The sequence below is a fragment of the Manis pentadactyla genome, chromosome 6 (genome assembly GCF_030020395.1).
Source record: "Manis pentadactyla isolate mManPen7 chromosome 6, mManPen7.hap1, whole genome shotgun sequence".
Taxonomy (NCBI): Eukaryota; Metazoa; Chordata; class Mammalia; order Pholidota; family Manidae; genus Manis; species Manis pentadactyla.
In genome coordinates, this window is record NC_080024.1 from 103102152 (window position 1) to 103120255 (window position 18104).

General features: G+C 42.7%; 1 protein-coding gene and 1 non-coding gene across 2 annotated transcripts in view; one reads left to right on the forward strand and one right to left on the reverse strand.

The window, feature by feature from the left end:
- Positions 1-18104, forward strand: part of KCTD1 (potassium channel tetramerization domain containing 1) — a 175504-nt gene that overhangs the window by 24219 nt on the left and 133181 nt on the right. The gene's annotated exons all lie outside the window — the stretch shown is intronic.
- On the reverse strand, positions 16277-16383 carry LOC118926852 (small nucleolar RNA U13). Its single transcript, XR_005030637.2, has one exon. It is a non-coding gene; the product is annotated as a small nucleolar RNA U13 (small nucleolar RNA).

Below are 18104 nucleotides of genomic sequence, written 5' to 3' on the forward strand. Positions count from 1 at the left end.
CTCTGCAGTTCTGCTTGAGAAGGCAATTTAATTAGAAGCCTCTATCTTGAGGCTAACTCTACCCCAGACCCACCGCCCCACAAAAAAAAATAAATCTTCAGAATGAAATTTCTAATGCTGTCTCTCCGCCTAAAGGTATGTTTGCTCGTAGAAAGTTGAGTAAGATTCCATTTAGGCTATTTTTAAAACTCAAGAAAAAGGTCTAAATGGAGGGTTTCACCACTTAAGAAATCACTCAGGTACTTTCTTACTATTTTTTTTTCCCCAAATGCAAACTGCTTCCCTTAGAACTTTCAAGTCATCCTTTTTAGTGCCTTTGTCATGTTTGAAGAAACTTGGTTGAGCTCTAATGAAATTGTTCACAAAACATGTATTGCCCGTATGACGTTTTACTTCCACTCTTTAAGATAAACTTGCATGGCAATGCTACATGGGGGATTATAATCAAAATCAGATCTATGAATAAAATGTATGTGTGTATCTATAATAGGTACATTACCATCTTAACAGTGAAAAGCCATGAGTCAACTACATAGTGTTTGCTAAAAGTGATGTTAGAAATCACTTACAGGTGAGAAAACTGAAGCCCAAAGAGGTACTAAGTGTTTTGTCCAGATGAAAAATAAATGATTAATTTTGAAACATACGCCCTTAACCTAGAAAAGGCAGACAATAAAAGAAAAGTAAAATCTACAGCGGCTTTGCCTTTCTGAAGGAAAGGAGGGCCCCCAGCCCAGAGAAGCTTACAATTCTCTCTGCTCCTGGCAGATCACAAAGGAGTGGGCTGGAGACCAAGGGCTAGTCCTGGCAGTAGGCAGGGCCCTGGGGGCGCTGCTTTATCTCATTACAGTCAGAGTCAGGAAAACAATTCTACCAACACGTTCCTGGGCCTAGAGGGGGAACCAAGGGACTGCCCCCTTTATGGGCAACTGGACACAGTCATGGTGTCTACTGAAAACGGCCAAGAATTTTGAGCCTAGGTCCTGCATACACTAATGAGCTATCACTCTTTTGAAACTATATCACAAAAAAACAATACATGAAACTAAAATGCTGTATCCAAGCCTAAATTCAAACAAATGCTACATTGCATAGTGTTTTTTAAAACATAATTTGCTGCCCACAACAACTTTAGGGGACAGTCAGGTGATCAAAGGTACATTTCATTACAAAGGAGCATTTCCTTGGAGGGCCCAGGTTCCACAAAGGGAATTTTTCTGGAACCATAACCAATACATTTGGATGGTTAGCAGCAGCGATGAACTGAAGTAAGTGTAATTAAAGATGATATTCTAATAGGAGTTGAACCATATGAAATTGCTGATGTCTGATTTTTTTGACACCACATAAAATTACAATTCTACATGGTTCAATCTACTATTTCAAATGCACTTTGTAGGGAGGCAGTGAATCCAGAAGCATGGTGTATTTTCACAGCAACTAAGCCTGTTAGCAGTAAGCTTTTGTGACAGACACACCGAAAACATAAGACTAGAATCAAATTAAGGAGAATCAACATAATCATGAAAAAAAATTGGAAGGTTGTAGACAGCAGTACACGGGAGCTACTTTCCAAGTTCTAGTTTCCAAGTGCAAAGGATGGAATAACACACTCGTCCAAAGGAGAAGGAATCCTCAGCTCAGGCAGGCAAAGTTCAAGAAGGAAGACCTTACCAACATATAAAGTTGTCTTGTTTCTTTATTTCTCGTTTTTTTTTTGCCTCCTTCAATCCCTGTAGTAGGATGTTCGCTCCATTAGAGCAGTGCTTTGCTGGAAAAGTACCTGGTATGCCGTAGGTTTAGGCAGTTAGGATGCCCTTGATTGCAGGCAGCACAAAGGCCTTGTCAGATTAGCCTGAGCAACAAAGGGGTTGTCTTGGCTCTTAGCTTAAACGTCACCTTCTCTGGCCACCCAGATTCGGTTCCTCTCTTTCTCACATACACATACCCCAACATTGTTTTTGAGTAGGAATCCTTTTTATTCCCTCATAGACTGTTTTCCCCAAATAAGGCCCATCGCCTCCCCACCTTTCCCCCCTTAGTTAATCATGACTCAGTTTCTATGCCCTCCCCACCCTCTTTCTTCTTCTCACTCCTGTAGTCTCTATTGGAGAATTTAGAGAGCTTGCAATCCATAGTTTTATCAGATTGAGAAATGCTGGCCCTAATAAGTCCCTTTATTTTGCAAATAGAAAATATATACATCCCAAAGATGCTAAATGACTTACTTAAAGCCACCTAGCTAGTTAGAGACAGAAACTGGACCCAAATCCGTGCTTTTTATATTTCCAGTTCATTAGCCAGGCTCAGTACCGGAGTACTGTGAAGGTCAAGCCTTGGAACAGGCTGCCTGAAATCCATGAACTTCCTGCTTCCTTTTGGAAACCAATTTAATTCCCCTACTAAAAGTCCACAGAATGCACACAAGGACCCTCAAATGCACATTTTGTTCCTACTTAGCAGAGATTAAAATGTGCTTTCTGGAATTCATGGTGACACTACGGAAGAAAAACTTGGCTCTTCCCAGGCCTTTTAGTGAGAGAAAGTGTACTTACAAAGCAACTGCACATTAACAGGTAGTATTTAAATATAACGTTACCAAATATCAGAATACCCAACAGGTGGGCCTTCACCGCAGCTCTGGCCTGCCCCCTTGTGCACATGTCAGAGTAGTGCATTTTGTCAGGACAGCGGGAGTGGAGGCCAAGGTCGGATTCCTGCCTTCGGCCTTCGCCTTTCTTCATCGTCCCCCACATCATCCTTCCTCGGCCCTTCCTCCTCTTACAGCCCAGACCACAGAATCAGTTCGTGGACAGCTTGGATTTTCTGTGACCAGGAGTCCCCGCCCCTCAGCTTTTAGCCACCCATTCCACAAGATTTTGTGGAACAACTGAAAAGCGCTGAATTCAGGGCTGCGAGAAGCTGTGGTCACTGACTGCAGAGAGCTTCCAGCCCAGAAGGGAAAGCACGCCCTGAACCATCCCTAGCGGGACTGCTCTGAAGGGAAAGGACAGCGGGCAGGGGGCATTCATCCACACTGTGATGTTGGGAGGCCTGGCTCATTGTGGATAAAACCGCACGCCCAATAAATAACTGTCACCTTCTATGTCTTGGATGGCGCTGGGTCACAATAAGTAATTCAGTTATCAATTTCCTTGTTCCACAAAATCTTGGTGCCAACATTGTGCCAAATATTGTGCAGGGGTCTGAGCATGAGGAAAATAGGACAAAACAAACAAATAAATAGAAACCTCACCAGACAAAAACAACAAAAACCCCATCTCTGCACTCAAGGAGCTGAGAGGCCTGTGGGAAGGGGAGGTAGCCAGCAGATCACAATTTTGCAGGGCTTGCTTTTGAAGACTATATGATTAGGAAAGTGCTCAGCGTATACTGGCAAGAGATGAATGAGTGACAGGTAGGACAATTTGGGCTGCAAGCAGCAGAAACACTAAAAGTGGCTTAAGTAAGAAGGCCTCGGTTACCTCCTGTAACAGGAGGCCTGGAGGTGAATTCTAGAGACTCATCAGGAATACACATGCTCTTCCTGCCACCGCTCCCCCACTTGCCTGGCAACTGTCTTCCCTGACGCTGCAGAGAGTGCCACGGCCAGTGAAGAGGGGGCACTTCCCCATGTGCTTCTGTTTTACAAGTCCCCTCCCACCTGCACACACTGGGATTGGGGCCCCTGCCCAGAGCTTAGGGCTGTCACTGACCCAGCAGCAGGACATCTGGAGAGTTGGCTCCAGCCAGCCTCCCCTCAGTGCACGGCTTTCTGAGGCCTGAAGACAATCAGCATCTAACAGCAATGAAAATGGGGAGAAGTGGTGTCCTCAGACTGCCAGCGGCATCACCCACAGGATGCCTGTGTCACCCCCACCGACAAACAGAAGGCACGCACCAAAATGTAATCAGTGGGAAGCAGTATGGGAATTTTTCATTTTCTTCTTTTATACTTTTCTATTTCCAAATGTCCAAAAATGAGCAAATAGTCTTTTTATAATCAGAAGTAAAATCCATTTAAACAGACAAGCAAGGAAATGAGCAAGACTTCAGGATAGTTGTTAAGGAAAGTTTCCTGTAATAGGATGAATGGAGTCAAGACACACAGTACCAGCTGATAGTTCCCATCAAACCAGGCTTAGGGTCTCCTTAGGACATATTACATAGTTTGTAAACAACTACAAGGTTCTGTGCCCAAATCCAATGTGTGGGAGCTGGTGGGGGGTCCCCATGCCAACAGGCAGCTCTCGGGCACTAGCTGGCTGTCCCGCAATTCAGCTCAGTTCTCACACTACCTGGAGATAGTGTCGGGTCCCACAAGTAAAGGGCCGAGTCTTACAAGACTCTTCCCAACAACCACCCCATCCCATTTAAGACCCGAGTCACAAGTCCAAGTCGTCGCCTGTGCTTCTGACAGACCAGCTGTAGACCAGAGGTTCCCATGCCCCCTCCTAGGGTTTGGTTAACTTCCTGGAGAGCCTCAAAGAACTCAGAGAAACATGTTACTTATTAGATTGCCAGTTTATTACAGAAAGATACAAGCTCAGGAACATCCAGAAGAAAGAGATGCATAGGGCAAGGTACGTGGGAAGGGGTGCAGAGCCCCCATACTCTCTGGGCACACCACTCTCCCAGCACAGCACCTCCACACCTGCACTTACCAGGAGCTCTCCAACCTCATCCTTTTGGATTTTTATGGCAGTGTCATTATGTTGGCATAGTTGATTAAATCACTGGCCATTGACAATAGCTTCGACCTCCAACCCCTCTCTCCTCCCCGGGGGTGGAGATGCAACAGAAAGTTCTGACCCTCTAATCCCTGGGTCAGCTCTCCTGGCAACCAGCCCCCATCCTCAGGTGAGGTCCAAAAGCCACCTTGAAAAGACAGCTGTATTGTTCTCATCACTGATGAAATTCTAAGGAGCTCTGTGCCAGAAATGGTCCAAAGACCAAGTACATGGATCTTATAAATCACACTATGACAACAACAAAGGCATATATTCACAACATAACTGGACTAAAGTTTTTTTCTGGTACTGAAAATTAGATACCAGGACAGTATCAATCATGCTAATCATGCCAAATAGACAGTAATTGTGCAAAAATTCAAGGAAGGCAGAGGACACTTAGAGCTTCCATCTGTAGGCAAGAAGAAATAGGCAACTGGCTTTTGGTGGGGGATTGCAAAATTCTGATCCTGCTGTCCTTAAAGCACCACTGAGAAGGGCAATGTCCAAACACAAATGGAGCCCTTCTGTGTGTGACCCCTGAATGCTGACAGACATGCTGCTTCTTCAATTCCAAATGATAACATCCCTGGCTTGGAAACCAGTTGAAATAGAACACTAGAGGGATTCGCAACACATTAATGTGGTACAGGACTGTAAATGAAATGGGCCGACAGGCTCAGTCTTGAAGCACTTCCTTGCTGTAAGGCCCTTCCGCATTCACACATAAGTCTGAGGATCCGACTGTCTGAGAAAGATGAAGGAGAGGCACTGTTTATTTAACATGTTCTTTGAGTCTTTGACTTATGGTTCTGGGAAGACGGTAGGTGGAAAGCACCGAGTCCCTGGAGCATGAGCCCCAGTCCACCTGGTAAGGTTCTCTGAAGCCTTGTGAGCACTGTAATTTATCCTAAAGGAGTACTGACAAATAAAGTATGCTGCTTTATATCCCTAATGCACTCAGTTAACTTCCTGGAAGATACAGGTTCCCCCCCATCCAGAAGTTCACTTTATATGACTTCCCTTTATGAAAGACTTATAATTAGCACCTGTTTTCTTACTAACTGAAAGAAATTCAAAGAGGATTTTTGCTTTTATGCAATGGTAATTGCTTTGTGCTTTACACCATTTCAGCTTAGTGAAGGTTTCACAGGAACACTCTACTTTCTGATAGCAGGGGAAACCCGTGTGTCTTCTTTTGAACCTGTAAGAATCTCTTACACTTACAAAGCACTTGACCATTTCCAATGGCATTCCTACCTAGTCTGAATAGCCACTTGCAAGATAGTCATCCTACCTAGTGAACCAATGAGATAAAACATCATTTGGAAAGATAAAATGACTGGCTTGAGGTCACATGGCTTTGAGTGGCAGAGTCCATTTTTCCTAACCAAGTGTTATTATCCATCCAAGTTCAGGGGCTTTTTCCTCATTAGCACAGTCTTGGTATTCAGGCACAGGAAGAACCAGTCAACAAATCATTGGGTGTTTGTACCGAATTGAGAAAGGTTATATTTCAAAAGTTCACATGGACTTTCTGTCTTTCTTTCCCTTCTCTTCTCTTCTTTCCCCTCTTGCTTGCTTCCTTCTTATCTATCTGTCTCTCATTGCTTAATGCCAAGCTCACAGCTGTGGTGTTTGGGGTAAAAACAAACACTTTAAGCCAAGTTCTCTCTTCCACCCACACCCTCTTATTGCCTTATCCAACTTTTGGGTCAATTATAACCAACATATGGAAGACTTGGACACCGCATTCTAAATGCCAAAACCATGCTCTACTGCATAGGAGACTGTGGCATAGTTTGAAAAATTAAATGCATTAAAATTATATTGTTGGCTACTTAAAATAGCTCTCATCATGTATAAAACATTATCCCTTTGGTTTTTCAGTGGAACTAAACACTCTTACTTGTTTATCCTGATTTTCCCATATCATATTCCAAAACTAAATTGTGAGTCACCCTGCCTATTGAGAGACTTTCCTCTCCAAGGAAAGCACAGGAGAAGGGTCTGTAAGAGTCTTCAGCTATGATATATACATCTCTGGACCGACAGTTGGCAGCACAAATTCCTGCGGGCTGACATCACTAGCTCCATGGATTATTACGATGCCTGTCCCTTGTTCCTGAATGTAACAGTACAAGAGACATCACTAAGTTTTTGAGCAGTGTTTTTGAATGGGCTCAGCCTGGAGAACTGACTTTGAAAGCGCATCTTGGAACGACCAATCTGTTTAAAATGTGTGGGCCCAGCACTCGAACACCTTTGAGTTAAGTGAGCAGAGAAAGACAAACTGAGCACCCCCACCCACTCTTCCCTACTCCACCGAATCAAAGGTAGTCTTAACAGTCTAATGATATCAGGGGCAAGTTTTGCATGATCCCCACATTGGTGAAATACGAAGAGTTAAATCTATATATAAAACTCTATTGGACTAGACTGTCACATTCCTTGTGAAACAGCCTCCCCACGGATAAGCAAAACATGGTGGAGTTCAAGGTTGCATTAGAAATAATGGATTAGACATAAAAATAATACAGATCTTCCTCAATTTAAATGGGGTCATGTCTTGATAAACCTATCGTGAGTCAAAAATATCGAAAGCCAAAATGCACTTAATGACCTGCCCTACTTAACATCCGAGCTTCGCCGAGCCCATCTTAAGTGCGGTCAGCACTTACCTTAACCTACAGTTGGGCAAAATCATCTAACCCAAAGCCTATTTTATGATATTGCATCAGATGTGTCCCGTCATTTATGAACTATGCACTGAAAGTGAAAAGCGGAGTGGTCGCATGCGGGGTGCAGGGCGGTGCTGAGCATACGGGCCGCAACCCCTGGCGGGAGTGGGGGGCGGTGCCTGCCCGGGAGCTGCGATGACGGCCACTGCGCAGCATCCCAGCGGGGCGCACACTGGATATTGGGGACCAGGGAAAGATCCAAATTCACAACTACAAGTGCGATTTCTACTGAATGTGTATTGCTTTCTCACCATCGTTAAGTCAGGGGCTGTGTGTCTAATGGATGGTCCTTGAAGAAATGGTACAGAGTGAAAGAGAAATAGGCATATAAAACAACAGTCCACGTTTGGCAAGAACACTCACAGCAAACACACCTTAAAACCGAGGGAGGGACCTGCGGTGGGGGAGTGAGGGGAAGGGTAAGGTGCAGGGTACTCTTCAACCTATCAATCACACAGCAGAGAGGGCCTGGCAAAGGCCTGGACCGTGAGCCGGGAACAGAGTGTCATTAACTCCGACTCAGTGCCAGAGGCCAGCTAGGAAAAGCAGGGAAGAGGAAAGCATTGTTTTAGGAAAAAATAATTTATAGTTTCCCAGACAATTAAAAGCACTGATGGTCTCGGTTCCTACCTCTCCAGGCCAGCACTGTGATGTCTCCCGTAGAGTCCAGGTCCTCTCCCTGGAGTTTCCTTTCGTCTTTGTCCAACAAAAACATTCCCATTTAAACACAGGTAAATAAGCGTTTGTTTGTGTCCAGTCACAGTGGGTGGGACACCACCGTACCTCCACCTCTCCGAGGAACCACTTCTCCGTGAGGAGAGAGACGGAGAGGGCGGGGGCGTCCCGGAGCGGGCATTCCCCGGACGGCTGCCCCGCAGCGAAGCCCCCCCGCAGGCTTCGCGCCCTCCTCAGCAGAGGCCCGCAGCTGAACGTGAAAGCGCTCGATACTCCTTCTTTCTTCAGTTACTTAATCCTTTGCTCCCTTCCGCCACCAACGGCCGCCTCCCCAAAACTCTGAGTAAACCTGGCAAACTAGCAAAGTGTCCACATCAGGGCGGAGGCTTCCCGAAGCCCCGACATCACCTGCTTTGCCGCGGAGACGAGGGGAGGAGAGAGCTCTGAACCGACTCAAGTCCACTTCAGCCGTTGGCCCGTCTGTCAGTCCTTCTGGCTGGGACTCAGTTTCTCACTTGCCCACACACTGGGGGGGTTGTATGAGCTGGATGCGCTGGGAAGGCATGGGGTGAGATGGAAAGTTGTTTACAAAGCTTTGACAGTCTGCACGGTTTCCTTCAGTCTGTAATATTTCCCTCTCAGGTGGGGAGAATATTATGATTTATGGCCCACTGCACTGTTCCGTCCTTATATTGATTGCATGGAATTCACTGGGCACATGTGACCAGATCCAGACTTCCTCAAGAAGGTGCTGGGTTCATTTTTATACTGAAATTAAGTGAAGATCCCATGTAAAGTAAATTTGTTAAAAAAAAAAAAAGTAAAATAATAAGCAAAAAGCAAAAGCTGTTGATTACTCTAGTGGCACTACGCTTTCATGGTATATAATTCCTAAGAGAAAAGGTATCAGTACATTTGTTTAGGGGAACAAGGTAAGCATGGTCACCACGTTAATGAGTTCATGTTCAATGGCATGCTGACATCCAGGTTCGCTGGATAGCAGACGGACTAGCTAAAGATGGTTTTAAATTACTACCTTATGCAACCCCTTTCAGGTAAATTCTTAAAGCCTTTGCTGGCTTCCCATGACCAGGCCCCAAAACCTCCCTTCTTACCTTCACAAACCCAGCCTTGCAGGCTCCGCTCTGTCCCAAGGCAGGCCTGTCCCTCCTGGAGCTCCAAACGCCACTCGCCCTGTGCATTCAGGCTGCACTCATCAGCCTGTCTGCCCCTCAGGCTGCTGGAGCAAGGGTCATCTCAAAACCACGCCACCTCGCTGGAGCCCTCTTCCTTTGTGTTTTCAAAATGCATTATTTAATCCATTCTTCTGCTGTGCTCCCTAGCCCTGGATTTTTGGGCCTGTCCTCCTCGAAGATGAACTTGAGAGTAGGGAGTGGGTGATTCATGTAAACCCATCCAGTGCGTTGACACAGAACAGGAAATCAGCAATAATTGTTCATTCATTCAATAAATGTTTATTGAATGCACTGTGTGCCAGGCACTGTTCTAGATGCTGAAAATATAGTGGGAAACATTTCTATTCTTTCAGAGCATATACGCTAGTCAGGGAGGGGATAAACAATAAATAAATGCACACATGTTGGATAAACATATATGTGAATATACACGAGTATACTTTTTTAGCTGTCAGATGGTGCAGGGCAACTGATATAAAGCAGGGTAAGTGAAAAAAAGTGTCACATGGAGTAGAATGGGGAGCTGCAATGCTCTTCTAGATGGGGTCATCAGGAAGGCCTCTCTCAGAAGGTGACCTTTGAGCTTGCACCTGAGTGAAGAGAGGGTATGAGCCTTGTAGATACCTGAGAGGGCAATCCAGCAGGAACAGTACATGCAAAGGCCCTGAGGAAGGGACATGCTTGATGAATGCTGAGTAAATGTCTAAAATTATGTTAATAGCACATTCTGTCAGCAGTCTGGTCCGATGAAAGTACCTCTTCTCTCTTTTTTCAAAGCAGGACAAAAATTCCTGCTTGCCTTGTAAATGATACATTACAGCCATGAATCAATAGCTATGTAACTCAAATAGCTCATACTTAGAAAAGCTTAGACCAGAGTTTCTGTGTATCCTTCATCTCTCAGTGGATACCTTCCTTTAGCAGCACAATAAAAAACTGAGTTGATTTGAATCTCCAAAATGAAACCAAAAAAATGTGATGCTATTATTCCTTTCATGCCCTTGTTAGGGAAAGCCTGGGTACCAAATAGTGTTTCATCCTTCTTTGCAAAGACCTGAGAAATAAACACAAATGACGGGCAGGAAATCCAGATGAGCAGTGACAGGCTGTTCATTTTATTCCATAGTCTGGGCTGTTTGGGTATAAGAGTTTTTTCCCCAGCTCTGTGCTGTAACGTATGTGGCTGTTAATTTTAAAAGGAACTAGTCAGAGTGTCACTTCTTTGAAAACATGATAGGAACAAAATTATTTTAGTTTCAGGCTATTTTCACATCCTAAAAATATCGAGTTGAATAAGAAATTTTGCATCCATTGATTTTTCATCATGAGTCAGGATGCTGAGTCCAAGGAACCAAAAATACGCTGGTCAACTCAACTGTGTATTGCACTCCTACTGTGTGCAGGACACCAGCCCAGGCACTGTGGTCAGTACAGAGAGGCATTAGACATAGCCTTTGATCTCAAGGCTTAAGAGCCCATTGGCAGCCAAGACACAGTCATGAGATTAAACTGATTGTGATGATACCATATGCAATTAAGAATCAAATGTGTGAGGACATGTGTTTCTAGCCAAGAAGGAGAACAGGGATTAGAATTCCCCTTCCACTTCAAGCAACACCAGAAATCAAAGATGGTGGCTATTAAGGCAACAAAGATGGGCCTCAGGCAACAAAGATGGGCCTCAGGCAACAAAGGACTGTGATTCCTAAGAGATGGGAAACAAGCTCAGTGAGCCCTACGATGACCCAGCTTCCTGCCTGAGAGAGCGCCCAGATGGCAACGCAAGGAGGATACATTATTTTCCTAGGGCTGCCTTGACAGAACACCACAAACTGGTGGCTTACGCAACGGATATTTATTGGCCACAGTTCTAAAGGCTAGAAGTCCAGGTCAAAATGTTGGCAGGGCTGGTTCCTTCTGAGGGTTCTGAGATCTGTTCCAGGCCTCTCTCCTAGCTTCTGGTAGCCTGAGTCCCTCCTTGGCTTGTAGATGGCCTTCTCCCTGTGTCTTCACATCCTTTCCCTCTGTATGTGTCTGTATCTAAACTTCCTCTCCTTATAAGGACACCAGTCATTGGATAAGGTGCAACCCTAACAACCTCATTGTAACTTGATTACCACCGTAAAGACCCTATTTCCAAATCAGGTCACATACTGAGTTGCTGGGGATTAGGATTTTAACATCTTCCGGGGAGAAAACAGGTCAGGCCATAACAGAGAGGGACTTAGAAAGAGCCTAGTGGACTCCCTGAGTTCAGGGGTTGAACCAAGAGTTCATGGACACCAAGACTGTTAGAATTCGCAAGACAGAATACTAGAGAGGAGAAAGCTGCATACAGAGAATCCCAGAGATCTTGTTTGGGTCCCCTGCAGTATCAGAATAGGATCAGTACGTGCCTGTGAGGAAACTACACAAGGCTGGGGAAAGACCATTCAAAAGGGTTAGAGGGAAATTGCCCAGTGGTCACAAAGGCCCAGGAGCAGTGCCTGTTCCTACCAGCCAAGTTGGAAATACTCAAGGGGCATTTGGTAGATTACTAAGGCAGTCTTGCTTCAGTAGTGGTGAATAATTAGCCTGAGCTTTGCTCCATACCCACCTAACAAATCATAAAAGTGAAACTATAAAGGACCGAACTGTTTACAACTAACTTAACTGCATCCCATTACTAAGCTCAAGAATACTTATATAAATACAAAAGTATCCAGCACCCACCAAGGTAAAATTCACAATGTCTGGCATCCAATTAAAGATTACCAGGAATACAAAACAAAAAGGAAAACATAACTGATAATAAGGAGAAAAAGAAATCAATCAAAACCAACCTAGGACTAACACAGATGTTAAATAGGCAGATAAAAACATTAAAATAGTTATTATAACTGTACCCCACATGTTCAAAAAGTTAAGTAAGACATGAAAATATTAAAAAGACCCACTTCAAACTTCTAGAAATGAAAATTATATTGCTCAAGATGAAAAATACATTCACTTTATTTATATGAGATTAATGACAAACCAGACATTGCAGAAGAAAAGATTAGTGACTTTGAAGACATATTAACAGAAACTATCCGAAATGAAACACATACATTATTAATTATTAATTAATTGTTTAATTTGTTAAGATGAAAAGAGCATCAGTAAGATATATGACAGCTTCAAGCAGCCTAATCTACCTGTAATTAGAGTACCCAAAGAAGAGAGCCAAAAGGATTAAAACAAAATTGAAGAAATAATGGCCAAAAACTTTCAAACTCAATAAAAACCATAAACTCACAAATCCAAGTAGATCAATGAAGTCCAAACACAAAAAAAGTGAACAAAGGGACATCAAGACATGTCCTAATCAAATGTTCAAATCAGTTACAAAATCTTAAAAGCAACCAGAGAAAAAGACATTTAACTGCAGAAGAAAAAGGTAAGAATGGCAGGAATTTCTTACCAAAGAGTCCAGAGATAGACTCACAAATGTATGTACAACTGATGTTGACAAAGATAAAAGGCAATTCAGTGGAGGAAAAACAGTCTTTCCAACAAATGGGGCTACAAAATTATACATTCATATGCAAAATATTGAACTTTGAGCCATACCTCACATTATACACAAAAAGTAATGCAAAATGTACTATACACCTAAACAACAAACCTTAAATCATAGAACTTCCAGAAGAAAACAAGAGAAAATCATTGTGACCTTGGGTTAGACAAAGATTTATTTGAGACAATAGCAAAAGCTCAATTCATAAAAGAACAAATTGATAAACTTGAAAAAATGTGAAGTTCTGATCCTCAAAATAACAGTTGAGATTTTTTAAACTACCAACAGATTGTAAGATCATATTTGTGAAGCATATATCTGACAAAGTACTTATAATCAGAATATATAAAGATCTCTAAAAACTCAATATAAGAAAATAAACAGCTCCCAAAAAGTGGACAAAAGATCTGAACATACTTCACCAAACAAGATATTCAGATGGCAAATATACACATGGAAAGATGCTCAGTGTCGCTCATCATTAAGGAAATGCAAATTCAAACCATAATTAGATACCACTATACACCTATTACAATGGTTACAATTTAAAATATTGATCGTACCAAATGTTGGCAAGCATATGGAGGAGCTGGAACTTTCATACAATACAGGTGGGAATGTAAAATGGTCCAGCCACTTTGAAACATGGTTTGGCAATTTCTCAAAAAGTTAAGCATACACCTGCCATATGATCCAGCCATTCTGTTTCTAGATAATTTCCAAAGAGAAAATAAAGCATATACACATACAAAGACTTGTACATGAATGTTCATAGCAAATTTATTTATTAAAGCCCCAAACTGGAAATAATCCAAATGGCCATCAATAGGTGAATGGATGAAAATTTTATTATTTCTATATAATGGAATACCACTCAGCAAAAAAATAAAAATAAAAAAGTGAATGGATGATTGAAATAACAAATGGATAAATTTCAAAGTTATTAGCTGAGTAACAGAAGACGGACCCAAAAAGGTATATACTGTATGAATCCATTTATATAAATCTCTAGAAAATGCAAATTCACTTATAGTGACAGAAAAGGGTCAGTGATTACCTGGGGTGGAAGCAGGGAGATAGGTGTGAAGGTGAGATTACAAGGAGACATGCAGAAACTTTTAGAGGTGATAGATATGCTCATTATCTTGATTGCAGTAATGGTTTCATGAGTACATAGATGTGGGAAAGTGTGTCAAATTGTACATTCTAAATATGTAACTTATTGTATATCAGTTATTACCTCAATCAAGTTGTTTTAAAATAAAGAATCAAAGGAGTGGTCCAGATTATGATTCTTAGAAGGGGTCAGAAAGGGAGAAAATACTGAGGACCTGAGTGAATGGGAAGGTCTTCCCTGGAGGTAGAACCCTGAAGGGTAGGTCAGATTTGTGCATAAAGAGTGGAGGGAATTCCAGACAGGGAGCACAGCACAAGCAAAGTTGGGGAAAGGGAATTAATGAATATTTATTCATTGTCTCTTCAAGGGACTCCAGGGAGGGTCTGTGTGCCCGCAGAGAAGATGAAGACTGAATCTACATTTTGTTGGTCATTGATATCTATTCTAAACATCATCATTCCCTCTCCCACTGGTTATCTATTGGCATGTAACAAACCACCCCAAAGCTTAGCACCTTAAAACATAATCTGTTATTGCTCGTGATTCTGTGCCCCAAGTGGGTGGCTCTTTTGTTCTCTGTGGTGTAGGCTGAAGAATTGGGAAGGCTGGGGGTTCTTTCTGCTGGAACAATCAAGATAGCCTCCTCACACGGCAGGGAGCTGCACTAGGGATGGCCACCAGGGATGACTGTGCACCTCTCAGAGTGGCAGCTGAGTTCTGGGGGAGACTCTCAAGAACAGGAGAATCAAGACACCCATCTGGGAAGAGCAAAGCTTCTAGGTCTTGCTTTGGAAGTCATACAGCTTCTATAACAGTGTCCTTTGGGTCAAAGCAAGTCACAGGTCAGGCCAGCTTCAAGGAAATAGACCGTACCTCTCAATGGGAGAAAGGCTAAAGACTTCATAGCATCTTTGATTTGCCATATCCCCTCTTCCCTTGCACTCACCAATATGAATTTATATTCACTGATACGGGTTATAAGGTAAATATGGACAGACACCACACATACCTTACATCATGCCTCATTCTCTCAACTTCCCCAAATAAATTGTTTAATGAAACACTTTTGAATTAATTATCAAATGTTCAGCAAATGAAATACTCACAAGATAGGTATAGTGCAAATAACCCCATTTTGCAGATCACAGACCAAAATCAGCAAGTTGACACACTTTATGTATTTTAGGGAAGAAATTTACCTCACTTTGGCAATACTGTTTTAGAACTTTATCATTGGAGCCTCTGGAATTTAAGTGAACTATCCCAATGAAATACAAATGGTTTTATGCTTTTTGAAGTCATATGTTGAAGGCTTTTTTAGAACTTGAAGGCTATAGTTTCAGCCACTGAGAGAACAGAAAATCCTGTTGGTGATTAGACTGGCAGGCATGTTAACACCTTGAGACCTGGAGTCAATCCAAACTACCTCATTTAGAGCTCAAAGGCAAGACTTCCATACCAATCTGAGAAACACTCTTAATGGAGGATAAGTCAGTTAATGATTTAAAAAGTAAACTGTGTCCAGAATTTTAAAGAGCAAAGAACTTTACAGCAAACAACCCTCTCCCTTCAACTGTTGATGAGACACCAATCACCTGGTAATGTGGCCCCATTAATCAACTGAGGACTGAATTCAATGTTTAAGCAAGAAGGCCTTGGCTAGAAAATGTGGTACATATACACAATGGGATATTATTCAACCATAAAATATCTCGTGCCATTTGTAACAACATGGATTGACCTAGAGGGTATTATGCTCAGTGAAATAAGCCAGGTGGACAAAGACAATACCATATGATTCTATTTATATGTGGAATCTAAAGACAAGATGAAACAAAAGAAAATGAACAAAATAGCAGCAGACTCATAGACACTGAGAAGTGATTAGTGGTTACCATGGTGGAGGAGTTGGGGTGGGAGAGTAGGGAGGGGGAAGGGGATAAAGGGACACAAAAAATCTCAGTCATCGTATAAATTGGTCATGGGGATGAAAGTGCAGCACGGAGAATATAGTCAGTGATTCTGTAACATCTTCCTGTGTTGACCGACAGTAACTGCACTAGTGGGGGTGAGGATTTAATAATGTGGGCAACTGTTGAACCACTGTGTTGTGTATTTGAAACTAATATAAGATTATATATCAACTATATTTCAATAAAAAATAAATAAACACAAAAAAAAGAGGGCTTTTGCTGCAACACCGTTGGCTTGATTTGCCCAACATGGCAGTGTGCTTACCAGAAAGGCAGGAGTTGGATTATTTTATTTCATTTTTTTCAAGTGAGATGGGTAATGCGCCGACGTCGTAACAAGTTTGTGGGAGGCGTGTGCCACACCAAGGCTCACATGACCACCCAATGATCATGCTCATGAACTACGGGAGGATCAGGAGATGGATTCATTTTGAAATCATAGCCCATTAGAGAGAATTAGGCCACGATACACAAGTGGCAGGCATTCACGATGTTCAGTCTTCTCATTAAAAATTTTCTTAAATATTTAATGCTTAGGGATTCTTATTTAAATGTATCACACAAAACATAATGGCTGATGTGGCAGGACTTTTTCACTGGATTATATGAGGTCCTGGTACTCCTTTAAAAATGTATCCTATGAATCCAGAGAGGTCTAGCAGACTGGGCACAAGAGTTAGGATCCCAATTTTAACACCATCCTCTGCAGAACCTCAGGCAAGTCACTCATCTCCTGTCTGTGTTTCAATGTCTATAAAATGAGCATCATAATTTACTGAGCCCAGCCAGAATACAATGAGGTATAACTAATTAGTGTTTACAATCTGGTTTGATGACAGGCATTAAATGTTATTGTATTATTATGTAAATGATTCTTAACTTTGACATCAGAAATGGTTGGCCTGTGACAGGAAAGCTTTCTGATGAAATGAGATCTTGCAGGAAGCACATAGCACAAGTCTTGCCAGTAGAGTTCCCTCTTCAATATAATTAAATATACTGTGTTCAGTATGAAGTCGGTGAGGCATCACCGCATACAATGGGACACAGGACGTGATTAATGACACCTTCAGACGTTTGAGGATTGACACATAAAAACAAGAACGAGTAATGAGGGGGCAGTGGGCTGGGGGCAGCACGGAGAAGGGGGAACAGCCCAGCAGGGCCTTTCCAGGGTGTGGACAAGTGCCTTTCCCAGGCTCCTTCCAGGAATGCTTCCATGATTAGAGAGATCATTTTTGTGCCTTTCACCAGGTCCGCTGTATCACAACTTCACCATTTTGCACTAAGGACTGACAATTGAGTCACGTCCAACTGGCATATAACAAATGAAGCTGTGAGCAAATGGTGTTAAAATCTAAAGAACTGGAAACTACAGGTCATAAGAACCTACCTAGTTGCCAGTAAGCCTGCAGTGAGAACAATTTGCTCAGGAATATCGCTAGTCTCACTTCAAAACAGAAAATTAGTGAAGCAAATAAAATGAGAAGTCAAATAGGGTGACTTTTAGTCACTGTTAAAGAAACTGATGGTGGGACATTAAAAGCAAACAGTTAAATTTTTAGTCTCTTTTCAAGGGCAGCGGTAAATAGGATTGAAAATTAAACAATTAAGAAACTTTAAGAATTCTAATTGCAAGTAGTATGACTGTCCGAAATGGGAAATTACAAATCAAAGAAAAATCTGGTACTGCATAGACTTAGAAGCATATGCAAGATTACTGTATCCGTGAGCTGTTGCCACGGTGAACGCTGCATGTCTCCCCAGAGCTTAGTGACGTAAAACAGAACTGTTTCTTGTGTCTCATGAGTCTACGCGTCAGTGACGCCCTTCTGATATGAGTGTGGCCTGACTGATGTTGGCTGGGCTGGCTCACAGGTCTGAGGTCAGCTGGCCAGTCCGCAGAGGCTGGATGGCAGAGCTGGCCTCTGCTGGGATGACTCAGCACCTCTCCACTTGGCTTCTCACTGCCCACCACGTAGCCCCGGCTTAGTCTCACAGCACAGGCAGAAGTCCTGGGGCAGCAGAAGTACACAAAGTCAGCTCGGTAGGCCCAGGCTCAACACTGGCACAGTTATTTCAGATCATTCCACTGGCCACAGCAGGTCACACGACCAGCCAAATTCAAAGGGTG